Source organism: Lycium ferocissimum, chromosome 4 (genome assembly GCF_029784015.1).
Source record: "Lycium ferocissimum isolate CSIRO_LF1 chromosome 4, AGI_CSIRO_Lferr_CH_V1, whole genome shotgun sequence".
Lineage (NCBI taxonomy): Eukaryota > Viridiplantae > Streptophyta > Magnoliopsida > Solanales > Solanaceae > Lycium > Lycium ferocissimum.
Window position 1 is genome coordinate 70,572,195 of NC_081345.1, and position 13,475 is coordinate 70,585,669.

The following is a 13,475-nucleotide window of genomic DNA, read 5'->3' on the forward strand; positions in this document are numbered from 1 at the left end:
ATCCTAGAGTCACTAATTATTCTAGGTCAATCATTACTACAATTAACCAACGGTCTCATAAGAATTTTGAGAAAGAACCTTTATTTAATGCTTTGCCATAACCATAAATGGTGTAAGAAGAAAGAAGGAATTAAAGGAAGAAGAAATGCGGGATTAAAGGAGGTTACCTTCTTAACATTTAGGCCTCAAGAAGCTGAAAAAATCTCCAGTTGGCGGCTGAAACTTGAGGAAATGAATATTAGGTCAAGTCAATAAATGGGGTTTTAAATAGGTCAATCACTGGTCATCTAACGCTTCAGCGGTCGGTCTACCGCTTTAGAGTTCTCGAGGCCGCGGAAGGTGGCTGATGAAATCTTTTCTGCCTCCGCTTTAGTGGGGAATGGGTAGGTAGGGCGTGACCACTATGGCGGTCAGCCTAGCACTAGGGCAATCTGACTGGGTCCAAGGCCAGAAATTCGATATTTTAATGCTATTCACACGGCGGGTCCAATTAGGCTAGATTTTCACCGGGGATACATAACGAACCGAACAAGTCCAGGATGTCAAGGTTGCAAATCTTTAGGGATTTAGGTAACGACTACACGGGTCGTTACATCTGATACCAATTAAAAAACTGTTCATCCTCGAATGGCAAGGGCTAACAAAGGCGCGTGGGAAAGTAAGTGCATGAAGTGAACACAGCAGCATTGGTTTTGGAACAACTCTATATCGTGGAAGTCCATGCAAGCTATATAATGCATAGTATTTATTAAAATAAGCTCGAGTAAACAAAAGGCGCAAAAGAAGTAACACTCAACTTAATAAATCACCAAAATTTACGTTACTAATCCCGTCTAGACTTATCAGTAAAGGTCATCATGCACAAATTTAATTCTAGCAAAGATACAGTTAGTGATGGCTCGACTAATATTTTCAGGAGGAAATTTGAAAGGTTATTGCTCGATGAATCGGATTTTGTAAGAGAAATTAAACTTCTACCAATCGCAGATCTATCAGGGACACCTGGGTAAGGGCAACAGGTCATAATTAAATGAATCAAATTACTGGGAACAACAATTTCCCAGGGGCCCACTTCAGCAGCCTAAAGTAGCGCCGCAGCGGTACCACAAGAGCGGTCAGTCAACTATTGGAGCGGTCATCGAGAATTCAGAAAAATAAAAGGCCTTACACCCTTCCACTTCCCCACTTCCCCGAATACACTCCCCCAACCCCGAATGCCTCTCCATTTCCTACTACTCTATAACTTCCTATCTCCCTCTTAAACACAGTAAAAGTCTCCTTACCATCCTCACACTTCATTCTACATCTAAACCCAACTTCACACCACTACAATTTGCTCTCCAAGGAAGGAAAAAGGAATTTCAAAGGGCCATTCGCAATCAACACCAATCTCACTCGGATCTTCAATATTAAGGTAAGAAATCACTCTCCTCTATTGATAATAGGATAATGGAACTGAATTTTGAGTTTTCATGCTTCAATAAATGGTTTTTGTGATTCAAAAGTTGGGATTTTTAGGTTTTGGTTGATGAACTTCATGAGTGTTGATAAGCTGGAATACACAACTTGTCTAGAATTAGAATAATCCTTACATCAACCATTGCATAATTAGCACACATATTTGGGTTGGGAAACTTGAACATAGTAAAGAATTTTTGCTTTGAAAGAGAGTGTTGGCTTTCATCGAATTTGGGGTTGTTTTGTTGCTAGAAATTCTTTTCCAAAGGTTGTAAACATCATGCATGCTAGATATCTGCTCGATCTATACATAATAATAAGTTTTTGAGGCCTTTGGGTGCTGCGAAAAATCGGAGTCTGTTGGAGAAGATGATCCCGCTTCAGCGGTCAAGGGACCGCTGAGGCGACTCAACTTTAGCGCCTAAGGGGTCGCTGGAGCGGTCGAGGAAAAAATAATAGGGTTCATGGGAGTGGTCCTCCTGTCCGCTATAGCGGCTCACGTTGCGGCAGGCTGGGATGGGCGCACACGGCGGTTCTGCACACCGAAAGCGCAACTTGAAAATTTTCTGGATACATCTAATTTCGCAGGGATTTTAGGGCATAAAATGCAAGCCTTTAATCTCTGATTTCTTGCATCCTAGATAATGTGCCTGTGAATGTGAGTTCGTGGGTGATTGAAGAATGAAAGATTTCATGAGGCATGGGGCATCGAGTTTGATGTTTCCGTCATTGATCACTTCGCTGTGTAAAAGGGTTGGAGTCCACAGGAGGGCTGAGGACAACATGGTTAAATCTGATGCTGATTTCCACCCACTACAGGTGGTTGGTCATGGTACGTTCATCCAGAGCATGAAGAGGAAGACTGGTGAGGAAGCAAGTGCTAGTGCAAGTGATGGGGGAGGTGGAGCTGAAGCTGCCCATGTTCAGGGCCTGTTTAAGAGCATTGATACTCATTTTGACCAGATGATGGTGATGTTTCAGGGTATGCAGGGGCCTTCGGTGAAGGTTGGTTCTTCCAGTGCTAGCGGGGGTTACTTTACCAGGGAGGAGATGAAGGGTTATTAAGAGGCGCAGAAGGGGATGGGTGAGTCACTCTCTACCTTCCAGGACGTCTACACTTCTCTGGCCATAGATCATGGCCAACTTTGTAGTGACTTTAAGAAGGAGCCGGACAAGAGAAGGTCCCGTGACAAAGTCCACCTCAAAGGCTGGAGAGGTGCCAAGGGCGTGTGGAAGAAGATGTACCTAGTGAGGCGATACCTGTGCAGGATGATGACGACTCTGACCAGTATTCGTTCGTGAGCAAGGCCAAGGTGTCACGACCCGACTAGGGGCCATGACGGGTACCCGGAGCTACCCTACCGAGCACCACCTATCATACTTGCCATCAAACTCAACCTGAATACACATTATTCCCAACACGAAACTTGTCATAAGATGGTCATCTACAATTACAGAACCTAAATATATATATATATATATATATATATACACATCAGCTCACGAGGCTACCAAAATGATATATAAAATATACACTGGTGTATTCATGAGACATTTATTACCCATACATACGTATCTACGAGCCTCTACTAGAGTACTGAGACACAAGGGTGGGACAGGACCGCGTCATACCCAAATATGAACACAAAAGATTGCATCAATAAGCTGCACCTCCGGAGTAGTGGGGTGCCCCTGTGTATGCTGGTATAACTCCTAAGAATCTGGGCTGCCTCCCTGTCTACCTGTGGGCATGAACATAGCATCCATAAAAAAAGGATGTCAGTACGAACAATGTACTGAGTATGTAAGGCATATATAATAACATGATAAAGAGATGCAAATATAAGATGAGGGGATAACACATCGAATCGATTGCCTCTTAAGGCGGAATCATGTATGTTATCTTTCATAATAAATAACATCTCATCATGTATGTATATACTTATATATATATATATATATATATATATATATATATATATATATATATATATATATATATATATATATATATATATAAGCTGCCCAACTATATAGGTACGTTGTGACCATCATTAGCCCGCGTCCGGGGTAAACATCTCATGCTGCCCACTAGTGGTTTCTGCCCGACCATATAGGCATGGTGTAATAATCGTCATAGCTGCCCACCACGCCTATCGTAGTGGTGTCTGCCCGGCCAACTAGGCACGGTGCAGTCTTACATATACATAATCTAAAGCATGCATGAGAGCTCAAGTAAAACCTATAAATCTATTGGAGTGACGTATGGTCGGTTACCTCCGATTACATTATGGAATAATCATCATCGCCATGTATCACCTTGCAGGAACTAATATCATGAGGTGAGGTATCAACAAGAATTGACCTCAATGAAATCACAAGGATAAGAATATCAAGCTCATCATAGCATCACTATCATTATCGTTGTCATAAAACACGTCTCATCTCTAGTTCATAAGAAGCTCTTGAGAATCTCTAACTTTTATCTTTTAGGATGTAAGAAGATCATGGGAATATAGGAAAGGAATCGCAAAATAAGAAAATTGGGTAGCACCTCCATTGTTTCTACCACTTTCCCCATATAATATAACAACTCCCAAATGTCAATAATAACATTCATAATATCATAATCAATAACTTCATCAAGCTAGGCATTATTTAATCCTCAACATTCCCTATCAAAATCATCCATAACCATAGTTATCACCTAACGTCATATTCATTCGCATATAATTCTTCTTCAACATCCTTAATATCATTCATAACAAGATTATACCCATAACATGTCAAGAACTATCATTCAAGTCAAGTCACTATTCAAGAATACCACTATTTCCATATTTGAACTCCATATTCTACTTTCTTCCTCTATCCAAGTTATTCAACCATTCAATACTCTTAATAACATGAAATGAATATAAAACTCACCTTTAATGGTGTAGGAATGGGCTTTAGCCGGAAATACTTTACTTAGAGAGAAGCCTAACTTTAGTTCCAAAGAGATGCTTGGCTCCTAGCAACCCTAAGGAACATCCAAACACTTGATTTCCTTGATTATTGGTGTTTGATCTTTAATTCCCCTTGAATTTATGTTGGTATGGTGTATGGAATGTTCTAGAGGTCTTGAGAGGCGTGGAGAATGGATGAAATGAAAAATGAGGACTTAGGGGTCTCTTTTTATAAAAAAATAAAAGCTGCCCGACGACGATTATACGGACCCTTATACGGTCCGTATAAGTGACCGTATAATACCTCCAGTGAACAACCCCTCTCTGGACAGGTTATACGGTCCATTATACGGACACTATAAGTTATATAGGCCGTATAACTCACAAATTCCGAAATTGCTCCCGTTGTTTTGTTTAACTTCCAATCCTTATGGAACCTTTTTAACACTTGTTTAATACTTCACTAACTATTTAAGGGGCATTACAGCCTCTTCTTGAGACATTACTAAATTAACATTAGCTCGTTACTTTGCAAAACCTTTCAAAAATGCGACTTAGGCTTCGCTTCCCTCAACGAACTTTCTTCTCTTGCCTCGAATGTCTTTGGAATCTTAATTAGAATCGTTAAGTACCCTTCCTTACTTGTAGGAACATCATATGCATCTTACCCTGCGTTAGTCTATTTATCTCACAATGACATGAAATTTTCCGAGGTGTAACACTCTTCCGCCCTTAAAAACATTCGTCCTCGAATGTTAAGTTTTCAAAAATTCTACAGAAATTTTGCTAGAGTTTTTCCTGTAATATGGCACTACCATCTTATCACAACAATCCACAATAACATCGCCTGACAGGGCTACAACACAATGGCAAGAAAATATGGCCACACACGACCAAAAGCATTAAAAAGAAAGCATTACATACTTTATGATAATAGCGTCTTATCTTGAATCTCTTCCGGGGTTGGAAACAATTGCGGATATTTGGACTTCATGTCTTCTTCCGCTTCCCAAGTCATTTTCTCTCGGCTATTATTTCTCCACAAGACCTTGACTGAGGCTACCTCTTTATTTCTAAGTTTCCATACTTGCGTATCCAATATGGCAATGGGTACCTCTTCATAAGCCAATCTTTCAGTAACTTGAACATAATCCACTGGTATGATTCTAGATAGATCTCCAACACATTTGCGGATCATTGACACATGGAAAACTGGATGGACTGGCTCAAGTTCTGAAGGCAAATCTAGCTCATAAGCTACTTGGCCCACCTTGCGGACAATCTTATAGGGTCCGATATATCGGGGACTAAGCTTGCCCTTCTTGCTGAATCTCATTACCCCTTTTATCAGCGACACTTTTAGGAATACCCAATCATTGATTTGAAATTCTAGGTTTTGTAGACGATTGTCTGCATAAGATTTTTAGCGACTTTGGGCTGTTAACAATCGGTCTCTGGTAAGCTTGACCTTTTCCACCGCTTGCTGAATCAATTCTGGACCTATCAGTTGTGTCTCCCCGACCTCAAACCATCCAATTGGTGACGTGCATCTCCTTCCATACAGAGCTTCATACAGAGCCATCTGGATACTGGAGTGATAACTATTATTATAGGCAAATTCGATAAGTGGCAAATGTTCATCCCAATTTCCTCCGAAATCTAATATACATGCCCGCAACATGTCTTCTAAGGTCTGAATAGTGCATTCGGCTTGCCCATCAGTTTGTGGATGAAATGCTGTGCGAAGTCTCACTTGAGTTCCCAAACCTTCTTGAAAAGACTTCTAGAATTTAGCTGTAAATTGTGCTCCTCTATCTGTGATAATAGATACGGGGACACTATGAAGTCGCACTATCTCCTTGAGATATAACCTTGCATAATCTTCTGCTGAATATGTGGTTTCAACTGGAAGGAAATGAGCTGACTTCGTGAGTCTGTCAACAATCACCCATATGGAGTCACACTTGCACCGGGAATGAGGCAAACCTACAATGAAATCCATGTTGACCACTTCCCATTTCCAGGTTGGAATTTCCATGGCTTGTAACAATCCTCTTGGCTTTTGATGCTCAATTTTCAATTGTTGGCAATTTGGACGCTGAGCTACAAATTCTGCTATATCCTTCTTCAATCCATTCCACCAATATATTGACTCAAGATCATGATACATCTTTGTTTCTCCTGGGTGAATAGAATAATAAGAGTAATGAGCTTCTTCCAGAATCTGACGACGTAATTCTGCCACATCTGGCACACACAGCCTGCCTCGATACCTAAGAACTCCATCTGTAGAAACCTCAAATGGTGACTTCTCTTCCTCAGAAAATGTATCTCTATAGTGACTCAACCGGGGATCTTCATGTTGGTGCTCTCTCACCTCCATATCAAAGGATGAAACAGCTGGGTTGCGAATACCAACTCCTGCATCGCCTGAATCAATTAGACGGACTCCTAGGCTAGCTAGCTGATAGAGCTCATGGAATAATTCTTTTTTCTTCGGCTGGATATCACATAGACTACCCATTGATTTGCGGCTAAGTGCATCAGCCACGACATTCGCCTTTCCAGGATGATATAAAATACTCACATCATAATCTTTCAATAATTCTCACCGCCGCCTCTGTCGTAGAGTTAACTCCTTCTGCTTGAAAATATATTGGAGAGTCTTGTGATCTGTATAAATATCAATATGTACGCCGTACAAGTAATGTCTCCACATTTTTAGCGCATGAATAACCGCCGCCAATTCAAGATCATGGGTTGGATAATTCTTCTCATATTTCCTCAACTTCTTCTCAACACACAAAACCCCAATATCACAATAAACAACATACCCATCCGGTCCTTCTCGGAAGTGTCGTGACCGAAGCAAGTCAATCTATCTTTTAATTCCTCGAAAACGGCGCAACAATACGATTTTCTTCGTTAAAGGTGTCGAAATAAGAGAACCCTTCCACAAATCTTCTACAATAGGCCCCCAAAGGTGTCGAAATACGGTGGTAAGTCTTCACAATAGTTGGTCAATCGGACCTCCGTAGGTGTTGTAGGACTTGGCTAAGTCTTCACAGCCTCAATCTTTTAAGTATCCATGCGAATACTATCGGCTGAGATAATATGGCCCAGAAAAGTCAAAGAATTCAGCCAAAACTCACATTTTGAAAATTTTGCATATAACTCTCGAGTCCAAAGAATTCCAAGGACAGTACGTAGATGATCTGCATGCTCTGCTTCTGAACGTGAGAATAATAGAATATCATCGATGAACACGATCACGAATAGATCTAGAAAAGGCCTAAATACATTATTCATCAAATTCATAAATATCACGCCGGAGCGTTAGTCAACCCAAATGACATCACCCGAAATTCATAATGACCATATCTAGTTCTGAAAGCCGTTTTTGAAATGTCTTCCTCCTTGGCTCTCACTTGGTGATACCCCGATCTCAGATCAATCTTTGAAAACCACTTGGCACCTTGAAATTGATCAAACAAATCGTCGATTCTCGGGAGTGAATATTTATTCTTGATGGTCACCTTGTTCAACTATCTATAATCAATGCACATTCGTAGGGAGCCGTCTTTCTTTCTTACAAACAAGACAGGTGCTCCCCATGGTGATGAACTAGGCCTAATAAATCCTTTCTCGAGCAAATCCTTCAGTTGTGCCTTTAGCTCTTTCAGTTCTGCAGGAGCCATCCAATAAAGAGGAATAGATATGGGTTCAGTGTCCGGCAGTACATCAATGGAAAAATCAATTTCCCGTTCTGGTGGAGACCTAGAATATCATCTGGAAATACATCCGGGAACTTATTTACTACCGGGACGGATTGAAAAGTCGGCGGCTATGCTTCGATGTCATGAACCCGGACTAGATGATAAATATAACCTTTAGCGATCATCTTCCTTGCCTTAAGGTAGGAAATAAACCTATCTCTTGGGGACGCTGTGCTACCCTTCCATTCAAGCATTGGCTTGCCCAAAAATTGAAACCGAACTATTTTCATTCTATAATCCACATTAGCATAACAAGAGGCCAACTAATCCATGCCCATGATCACATCAAAATCAAACATTTCTAGCTCAATCAAATCAGCTGCGGTCTGGCGATCACATACCACAACCATAAAGTTTTTGTATAATTGTTTAGCTATTACTAGATCACCAACTAGAGTAGATACCTCAAAAGGTTTAATTGGCTCGGGTTTCACCCCAATACGACCAGCAATATAGGAGTGATATAAGACAACGTAGATCCTGGATCAATCAATGCATTAACATCATGAGAGAATATGGATAATATACCTGTAACCACATCAGGGGAGGACTCAAGATCCTTTCGTCTAGCTAAAGCATAAATATGAGGCTGAGAGCCGCCTGAACTGGATGCTACCCCTCTGCCTCTACCAAGACCTGCAGAAGCTTGGGGAGTCTGCCCTAGAGGGCGTACGGACGAAGAAGAGCCGGCTGCTGATCCTGTAGGCTGGGCCCCAACTCTACCACCCATCGAGGGACAATCACGCATCATGTGCCTAGTTTGACCACAGGAATAACATGCATCTGAGCCACGATGACATATCGACCCGAATGTAATCTACCGCACTGGCTGCATCGCGGTACCGGTGGTCTCCTCTGACCAGAATCACCTCCATACTGAGGACCCGATATCCTCGAACACTGACCCAGACCAGAATAAATGGGGCAGTCAAATCTCCTGCCCGCAAATCGAGGAGGTGTACTAGCCACGGACTGGCCCAAATATATGGAATACTATTGCCGTTGACCCCCTATATACTCACTACTAGCACTGGCAGATCTAGCCCTCTTGCTCTGCCCTCTATCAACATCGCGCACACCCCTATGCGGCTGTTGCTGCTGTTCTAATTTCTGGGCGTGGGCCTAAATTTGGGAGATGTCTATCCCCTCATGGAGTGAAGCTGTCAAGCAATCCTTGATCAAATGTGGCCCTAAGCCACTCACGAATCGATGTACTCGGTCTCCCATGTCGGCCACCATAGTCGGAGCATATCGGGCCAATGAATTGAAGCGAATACTATACTCCCGAGCACTCATATTTCCTCGCTTTAAATTCAAGAACCTGTTAGCTCGGGCTCTTCGAACCTCGAGTGACAAATAGTGACGGATAAAAACACCTACGAATTCCTGCAAAATCGGAGGAGGTGCATTTTCCTTCCTTGAAGCTATCCAATTGTTGTACCATAGCACGGCGACATCCCGCAACCTATAGGACGCCAACTTCACTGACTCTGTAGCTGAAGTATGTATAATCCTCAGCGTCCTCAGCACCTCATCTATAAAACCATGCGGGTCTTCCTCCAGCTTTGACTTGAAAAATTCTGGGGAGTTCAAACTCATAAAATCACGGGCTCTGGCACTAGTGGCTCTATCACCCGGACCCGTAACTAGCTTAGTCAATAACTGAATAGCCTCGGTCATCTGCTAACCCGAAGTACCCGGTGGAGGGACTGGAGGCGTTGGAGCTATAGCCACTTTATGCTCCTTCGAAACCGGCAGGGTCTGAGAGGTATGAGATGGAGCCTCATTGTGGGACTTACCCTCTTCTATATCTACCGGACACTCTTGTTCAACCCGCTCTCCTGTCACAGTCCTGCCCTTCTGGGGGGCTGTTGATTTCCTCTTTACCGGCATTGCTGAAATCATAACGCACAATTAGGGGAAAAAAATCTTATAACATAGCTGTATCGCACGATCTATGAAGAAGAAAAATGTTCATTATTCCTAAATGCCCCACAACCTCTTATTTATAAGTGTTGCACGCTTCACACCCATAAATAAGACTCTACTGGACATAGCTCGTAGAAACCCTAGGACGGAACTGCTTTGATACTACTTTTGTCACAACCCGACTAGGGGCCATAACGGGTACCCGGAGCTACCCTACCGAGCATCGCCTATCATACTTGCCATCAAACTCAACCTGAATATACATTATTCCCAACACAAAACTTTTCATATGATAGTCATCTACATTTACAGAACATAAATATATATATACACTTCAGCACGCGAGGCTACCAAAATGATATACAAAATACACACTGGTGTATTCATGAGACAACTATTACTCACGCATACGTATCTACGAGCCTCTATTGGAGCACTAAGACACAAGGTCGGGACAGGACCCCGTCATACCCAAATATGAACACTAAAGAATGCATCAATAAGCTGCACCTCCGGAGTAATGGGGTGCTCCTATGTAAGCTGGTATAACTCTAAGAACTGGCCGCCGCCTCCCTGTCTACCTGTGGGCATGAACACAACATCCATAAAAAGAAGGACGTCAGTACGAACAATGTACTGAGTATGTAAAGCACACACAATAACATGATAAAGAGATACAAGAATATAAGATTGGGGGATAACCTGTAACTGATTGCCTCTTAAGGCGGAATCATGCATGCTACTTTCATAATAAATAACATCTCATCATGTATGTGTGTATATATATATAAGCCGCCCGACCATATAGGTACGGTGTGATCATCATTAGTCCACGTCCGGGCCTCCCGCGTCCGGGATAAACATCTTAAGCCGCCCACTAGTGGTGTCTGCCCATGCCACATAGACATGGTGTAATCATCATCATAGCTGCCCACAACGCCTGTCATAGTGGTGACTGCCCGGCCATATAGGCGCGGTGTAATCATATATATACATAACATAAGGCATGCATGAGAGCTCAAAAAAAGCTATCACCCTATTAGAGTGACGTAAGGTCGGTAACCTCCGATTACATTATGGCATAATCCTCATCGCTATGTCCCACCTTGAAGGAACTAATATCACGAGGTGAGGTATCAACAAGAATTGACATTAATGAAATCACAAGGATAAGAATATCAAGCTCTTCATAGCGTCACTATCATCATCGTTATCATAAAACATGTCTCATCTCTAGTTCATAGGAAGCTCTTGAGAATCTCTAACTTTTATCTTTTAGGATGTAAGAAGATCATGGCAATGTAAGAAAGGAGTCACATAATAAGAGTCATGCCTTTGAAGGAAAGGGGACTAGCCTTACATACCTTTACGTCTCTCTTACTTTGCCGACTAAACGCCTCCTTCCAAGTTCGTAATTCTACATTCAGGAGAATTCGTACTAAGATTAGATAACCGAAAACATACTTAAAGCTAAGCTAAGGCGACTAAGGGCTAACGAAAATTGGCTAGCACTTCCGTTGTTTCTACAACTTTCTCCATATAATATAACAACTCACAAACAACAATAACAATATCCATAATATCATAATTGCCACGACCCGACTAGGGGCCGTGATGGGTAGCCGGAGCTGACTACCGACCACCACTCATTATGCTAATCATCGTACTCATCCTGGACTCATGTAATCTCGAAGGCAACACATGCATATATTTAAGCCCTCACGACGACAAAAATGATATACAAGAATATGCAATGTAGTCATCATGGAACACCTACTACCCACACGTATATATCTACGAGCCTCTACTAGAGTACTAGACATAAGGACGGGTTAGGCCCCCGTCGTGCCCAAATATATATACACAAAATAATATCTAAAAAATGGCACCTCCAGAATAATGGAGTGCTCCTGTAAATCTGCTGAGTAGCTCCTAGGAATCTAGGCCACCTCCTTGTCCATCTGTGGGCATGAACACAACGTCCAAAAGAAAGGACGTCAGTACAAAAAATGTACTGAGTATGTAAGGCATGTACAACCATAACATATCAAAGAGATAAGGGAACATCAAGTAAAGAAACAACTCCGTAGAATCGAATGTCACTTCGTGCGGAATAATGCATGCTAGCTTACATCATAAACATTTTCATATCAAGTATATATATATATATATATATATAAGCTGCCCGACCATATAGGTACGGTGTTATCATCATTAGCCCGCGTCTAGGCCTCCCGCGTCCGACGTAACCATCTCATACCGCCCCCTAGTGGTGTCTGCCTATGCCCTCTAGACATGGTGTATATGCCGCCCGCCTAAGTGGTGTCTACCCGACCATATAGGAGCGGTGTAACCTCATTATCATATACTTATCATTAGCATGCATTAGAACTCAAGTACAAATTATAACTCTATAGGGGTGACGTAAGGTCGAGAACCCCCGATTCCATTATGGAGTAGTCATAATCGTCATGCCTCACCTTGAAGGAACTAGCATTATAAGGTGAGTGTAACAACAATGAATATCATCAAGGAATCATTATCATTTTCATAACATATCTCTTATCTTTATCTCATGAGAAGCTCTTCATAAACATTGACTCATAGTTCCCGGAATGTAAAAAGGTCATGGAAAGACAAAGGAAGTCATGTCATGTGAATCATGCCTTAGGAAAAGAAGGGACTAGCCTCACATACCTTGATGTCTCTCTAACTTTATCAATTAAGAGTTTTCCTCCAATGATCACGATTCTACATTCAAGAGGATTCGTACTAGCATTAGATAATCGGAAGTATACTTAGGCTTAAGCTAAAGCTAATGAAAATTGAGCAAAGATCTCCTTTGTTTCTACAACTTTCTCCATATGATATAACAACTCCCAAACATCCATAACAACATTCATAATATCGTAATCAACAACTTCTTCAAATTCAACCTTATTCAATTCCCACAATTCCATACCAAAATGATTCATGCCCATAACTGTGGCATAACACCGTATGCGTTCTCATATTATACTTCCTTAAATTTATTTGTATCATCTACAACAAGATTTTACTCATAATATATCAAGGTTCGTGATTCACGTTAAACTACTATTCAAGAATACCATTATTTTCATATTTGAGCTCCATATTCTACTTTCTTCCATAATCCAAGTCTTTCACCACCTTCAATATTCTAAATAACATGAAATGATCATAAAAGTTACTTTTGATTGTAGAGGAATGGGCTTTTGATGAAGGTACTTCACTTGGAGAAAACCCTAGCTCCATTTCCAAAGAATTTCTTGACTTCCAACAACCCTAGAGAACTCCCTTGCACTTGATTTCCTTGAATTGATGATGTTGATATTTGGTTTTT